At 32.9% G+C, this 6167-nt stretch overlaps 1 long non-coding RNA gene across 1 annotated transcript; it reads left to right on the forward strand.

Moving 5' to 3' along the window:
* Window positions 1–1681: 1681 nt before the first annotated feature.
* On the forward strand, window positions 1682–2948 carry LOC145037369 (uncharacterized). The gene is made up of 2 exons (XR_013678795.1): window positions 1682–2329; window positions 2600–2948. It is a non-coding gene; the product is annotated as an uncharacterized LOC145037369 (long non-coding RNA).
* Window positions 2949–6167: the final 3219 nt, after the last annotated feature.

The following is a 6167-nucleotide window of genomic DNA, read 5'->3' on the forward strand; positions in this document are numbered from 1 at the left end:
GTCACAATAAGCAATCACTCGTTCCACACACGTACAAGGTGGAAAAACATGAAAGGAGATGTCAGTGCAAGCAAGTGCTTGTATCATCACCAATATTCTCTCTACAACAATCAACATCCTTAAAAATCAATCAGAGGACAGTTGGACCAATCCACACCTCTGCATCCTGACAAATCTGTTTGGACAATCCCCACTCGAGGCTCTCCAAACCCTAACTATATAAGGACCAACATAACCCATGTATAGGAATCACTTTATTCACATTCAATACCCTAATACATCTTAATGATTATCATATGATGTCTCAGAATTAGCATTCCTTTTGTCCTTGGTGTTTAAGCCCAAATTAGGCATTCTAACACTAATCACCTTTTACCCATGGGCATATGGCTTTCTTCTTCTTGACACTTCTATTCATGATGGCGAATATTGGAGTATATGAAGTTGAAGCTTCTATGATTAGCCATGTGAGTCCGATATTAAAGGGTCTCAACATGCCATGCAACTCTTTTATGTACATTTCAAAGTTGTTCATATCAAAATCAAAGTGTACTAATTATATGTGCATGTCAGCTAGTCGATAACGGTGACCATAGTCAACTCATAACTTAAAGAAATTCCATTTTACTTCAACGATATCCTTGATAACTATTCTAACATTTTTAGAATTTAGTGGTTCGAGGAACCCTAGGAAGAGCATTATCTAAGGAATAATCTTTCTATTCGTCTATGAGAACCTTTCCCAAACTATGAAATTTGGAATAGATTAATCATCCTTCTAGGTAAATACTTCTTCTCCATTTATGGAAGCTTAAAGACTTCAAATGTGGTTTTTAGGGCAACCATGACGCGGTGGATAAAGCACCATGACGTGGTGCTGGCTATATGGAACGCACATTTGTGCGCACCACAATCTAGAAAAGGTATGGCCATGATGTGGTTGTGGACATTATGAAAAACCCTAATTTCCAGGATTAGTGCCCCTATTGAAAAGATGTGATGGCTAGGGTTTGTTCACCCTTAGCCTCCATGTAACAACTGTTAAAAATTGGTTAGAGTTCGACGGTTAAACCACCACGAACCGTTGGGTATTAAATATATTATATTAATAATTGGTTTTAGATCATCTCAAACTGCTCAAACCATATATCGTTGAAGATAGAATAAAAAATCACCAAAAATTAAATTTATTTGTGACGTTAAAAAAATAAAATTTTGCATCAAGTATATATGAGAGTTATGGATAAGATAATTGAATAGATTATTTTCTTCTGATTTCATGAATATAAAGAACATCCAAAACAGAGATCGTTTGAGTAAGTTATGTCTCTTTAAAATTATAAAAATCAATATATATTTGATTTTCCTGAAACGAGTTATATGTTGCTTCCTTTGGAATAGCTACGAACCCCGTAAATCACTTTTGAGAACGTTTTTGAACTCAAACTATGGTCTGCTATTTTATTTCATTTTTATCATATTTTTAATCTCAACCAAAGTCAAATTCTTAAAAGCTGTTGATTCGGAAGCAATTAATCGTGAAACTTTAAAAATTGATTCCAGAAGTTTCGTATATTGTAATTAAATTTCGTCTATATTTCTGGAATCAACACGATCGGAACAACAAGAAAACTATCAGAAAATTTTTACGTATAGAAATCATTGAAATGAGAGTCGAAAAATGAAAAAAAAAACCAAAACTACGTTATACATAATTATTAGTCAAAATATCTATAGCATAAAAGTCATTGGAGACTTTTATACGTGCATTTGAAGCTTCAAATTGAAGCTACCCTTTTATTTTTCTTTAACCCCTCTCGACCTACCTATCTCTCCCGATCTATCGTTTGTCTCTCTCGTTCTTACACTCCAGCAAGGAAGAAGCGAATCCGGCGAGCAAGCCGGCGATTGCACCCCTCCCATGTTCTCCGATCAACAACACCCAAACACTACTACTCCCTGATACTGTTCGATGCCAGAGAAGCCCTGATAAGGACGAGACAGCCGAGAAGCAACCACCAGAAAAACCGGATGTCAACCACCCCACCCCTGTTTACCTGTATCCTTCGCGGTTCGTCACCGGAGAAACCCACCCCGTCCTCCTTCGTCCCTTTCCGTCGACGAGAACTGCTAAAACACCCCTTTGATCGGCGATGGTAGATGCCCTTTCCCCTCCTTCAGGTTTATCGAGGGGTCAGAAAAAGAGGAACAACAAGGAGCTGCCGGAGCAGCCCCTCAAACCACTGTTGTCAGCAACAGCGGTCATCAATCGCCGTCTCTACCTCTGTTATCCTTCCTCGAACTGTTGGGTTTTATTTAATCTTGACAGGTTTATTTAATTAGTATTTGTTATTTAGTAAAATAAATACTTTGGGTCTTCAATTGAATGGGTCATGTGGACCAAGTATTAGGAGCTGGAAAAGGGGAAAAACGTGGACTTGTTCTCCTTTAGTTGAGTTTAGTTTGTTTAGGTTTCATTAGGGTATGTAGGTTATAAAAAGCTTTTTATCTTCTGAATAAGAAGAGCAAGTCACAATTACTTCTTCTTCTTCATCATATTCCTCACGTAACAAAAGAAGGTTGAATCTTTGTTTTGCAGTTGACAAAAGAGGGCCTGATTTCCAACACGAACAACCCAAGCCGCTCCTCCATTACCAACGACTGCTGCTACTGTTGTCTTTTAGGCTTGATTTACTGTCGGCGACCAAGGCTTGGAAGCCGATTGGGGATCGTCGGAGGATGAATCCTCATCTTCATTGCTTCCGTTCGATTCCTTCTCCGATTCACCCAATGCTGCCACCCGAAATTATGCTTTATCAATTGTTAGATTTGGCAACACCAGTCCCTCTAATTGTGATTTTTAAATCAAAATAAGCCCTTGGTATATATCTCTTTCAAAACAGGTCCCATGTAATTTAGTCTTTTCAAAAATGGTCCCATTTGATTAATCCATTACAAAAACGGGTCCCCTAGTGCTAAATAAATTACAAAATAGTATTTTTTTTAAATATAAAGTATTTCAAAACAAGTCATTTTAGTTTAAAATATTACAAAGCAAACTTGAAAATGTTTTAAAATCTAAGAAATGTGACCTCGCGGTTATTCACGAAAAGCCTCACCGAAACTGAGACTAGATTGTGATCATGCATCGAATGTGTGCGGTCCCTCTTTTGCGGTTTTAATATTTGGGGGAGAATATATATATGTCAATCAAATTTTTGATGATTTTCAAGTTTTATACACAAAATAACATCATATTTTATTATTGGTTAAACGTGTATGAAATAGAAAATCTAAAATGCATGAATCTTCAATAACTCCCAAAATTTATAGTAGAATGCTATAAATGACATAATTATCCCTCCTGATATACTAATAAATATATTAAAAATCACAAAATTTTGAGAAGATTGCTATACAAACACAAGTTAAGATTGAAAGTAATAAAAATGAGGTTGATATATATATATATATATATATATATATATATATATATATATATATATATATATATATATAAACTTTTCTTGGCTCTGATACCATCTTTGTACCATCTATATACTAATTATCAATTTTGATACCATCTGTGTACCATTTATGATTTGTACCATCTATATACTAATTATCAATTTTGATACCATCTATGTACTAATTATCAATTTTGGAACTAGAAAACAACTATCAATTTTGGAACTAGAAAACAACTAGTTTTGTTTTTAGATAACGTATCTGTTTGTAACGAATTTTAATACTTGCTCTTATAAATCGTCTAACATCATGAATATGATTATTGTTTAAAATTGTACCTTGATTATTAGGTTTATGAGAATCTTTAAGATTTTGCTCAGAGTTATTAATAGATTCTTGGATTTGCTGTATTTTTAAAAGAATATTTCTATTAGGAATACAATTCATCAAGATTTTGTTAGACATAATTAAATGATTTAACCATGAATTTGATTAATTTGATTATTAAAAACGAGTACTATTTTAACAAAAATTTCAAATCTTGTAGAATTAATAGTTAGAATAACTCGAAATGAAATTATCATAGAGAAATAAAAACAAGACAACGATAAAATATTTTAGATAATACCTTCTTGAATTAGGCTTGAATTACAATCAGTACATACTTCTGGAGAAAGAATTATTTGAAAATCTAAAGACTTTGAACATCTACTAGTAGAAAGAGAGACTCTTGGAGATTTTTTAGACATGGGATGAACATTTTTTAGAGAATGAAATTTTTTTTTGTGTCTTCAACTAAAGGATAGTCTCTATTTATAATCATCTTGGAGTCTTCAAAGTCTTGAAATCATCTAGTGATAATTTTTTGCTGTAAGAATCCATAGCCAATCAATAGAAATAATTACTTGTAAGTGGTTGTCCTTGAAAGTGGTTGTCATTCATCTTTTGAAACAATTGTCGTTTGTAATCAATGACCATCTTCTTTTGATAAAGCAAGCCATTATAGAGCATCTTCTAAAGTTTTTTGTCCTCATATCATCATCGATTATAGATTTGATAATAATTTTGATAAAATTGTTTATACATAAATACATGAATACCTACATAGTATACATGTATTCGTATTTGAAAAACAAAATTTTGATAATAGAAGAAACGAAATATTTAAAGTATTACATCAAATTTATGGATAACGATTTCTTATTCTTCATAAGGATTATCAAAAGGGTCTTGAGCGTCTTCAAATAAATCATTCTTTATAGATTTTGGAGAATCATCAGAAACTGATGGAGTTTGACGAATTTCTTGAAGTAATTTTTGAAGTTATTCAGGAGAAGAGGTAGCAACATCTTTAATTCTTGCAATTAGATCCACATCACTTTTGGGAAGAATGTTGATAAAAGTGGCTTCGACTTCTGGTTTTTGAATATATATTTCTTGATAATGTTTAATTACTGCTTGTTCACTGGCTTGAGAAATCTTCATTTTATCCCACCATTTTGAGTGAAATTGGCGATTAAGCCAGGGAGGAGAGGAGTCCTTTGCTTCTTGATAATGAAAAGTCCAAGACATTATCCATGGAACTTTAAATATCATAGTGAATTGTAACATGTATTCAAATTCTGGAATTTTTTTGAATAAACAATTCTTTAAATTTGAGATATCCAACGTAAATTTCTTTTGGTAAACAATTTGGAAGAATACCCATATATTTGTACCAATTGATAAACCATCTTGGATATTCACAATTGAAGTTTAAATCAAAGAAGATAAACCATGAATGTGAATAATTCCGAATAAAGAATGCCTTAGTCCAGGCGTCTTGATAATCATAGTAAGAAAATTTGGAATAAGCAGGATAACTTATAAGAGATTTTTCAGAGTGAAGGTTTGGAACCCAACTTTCTGGAGAAATGATTTTGATAATATGAGCTTTGCTAAAATCAATGTTTCCCTCTTTAGAATTAGAACGATGAACAAAATTGACTGAACCAGATTCTTGCAGAATAGCTTGATAATATTCTCGGGTTTTATATGAATCAACATAAAAGGTTTTCCCTTGTCCAAAGAGATGATTGGTGAGAATATGAAAGCCTTGGTGTAACTTATGGATTCGAAAATCTTCAAGAATTTGAACTCTTAGGAAATTTGGATTAAGAACATAAGGAGTTTTTGTAGAAGGGCTAGGAGTAACAGATTTTTGAGTATGAGGAGTGATAGGTTTTGCAAAAGGGCTTATTGTCTCGGTTGAAGTAACTTTTGGAGTAACAAGCTTTGACTGAAGGATATTAGAATAAAGTTGTGAATTCTTAGAAGTAGGTGTTAAAGGAGAAAAATGATTTTGATTTTGAAATGGAACTAGCTTTTGAGAGGCTGGAACAAGATTTTGAGAGACTGGCTTCTTGTCATCATGTTTGGAAGAGGACGACGAACTCATTTTCCCTGCAAAAATTCTCAAGAAAGAAAGTCAGGAAGCGAGTTATTTGCTCCTTTTATAAATTCTATTTCGAAATCAAAGTTACCTAAGAGGGCTTGCCAACAAGCAAAAATTTGCTTGGAAATAATATTTTTTACATCTTTTTCCAAAATACTTTTTGCAGATTGACAATCTATTCTTAATAAAAAACTTTTCATAAATAAATCATCTTCAAATTTCTTAATACATAAAACAATGCTTAAAATTTCCTTTTTGACAGTTG

The sequence above is a fragment of the Lactuca saligna genome, chromosome 3 (genome assembly GCF_052625555.1).
Source record: "Lactuca saligna cultivar CGN05327 chromosome 3, ASM5262555v1, whole genome shotgun sequence".
Taxonomy (NCBI): domain Eukaryota; kingdom Viridiplantae; phylum Streptophyta; class Magnoliopsida; order Asterales; family Asteraceae; genus Lactuca; species Lactuca saligna.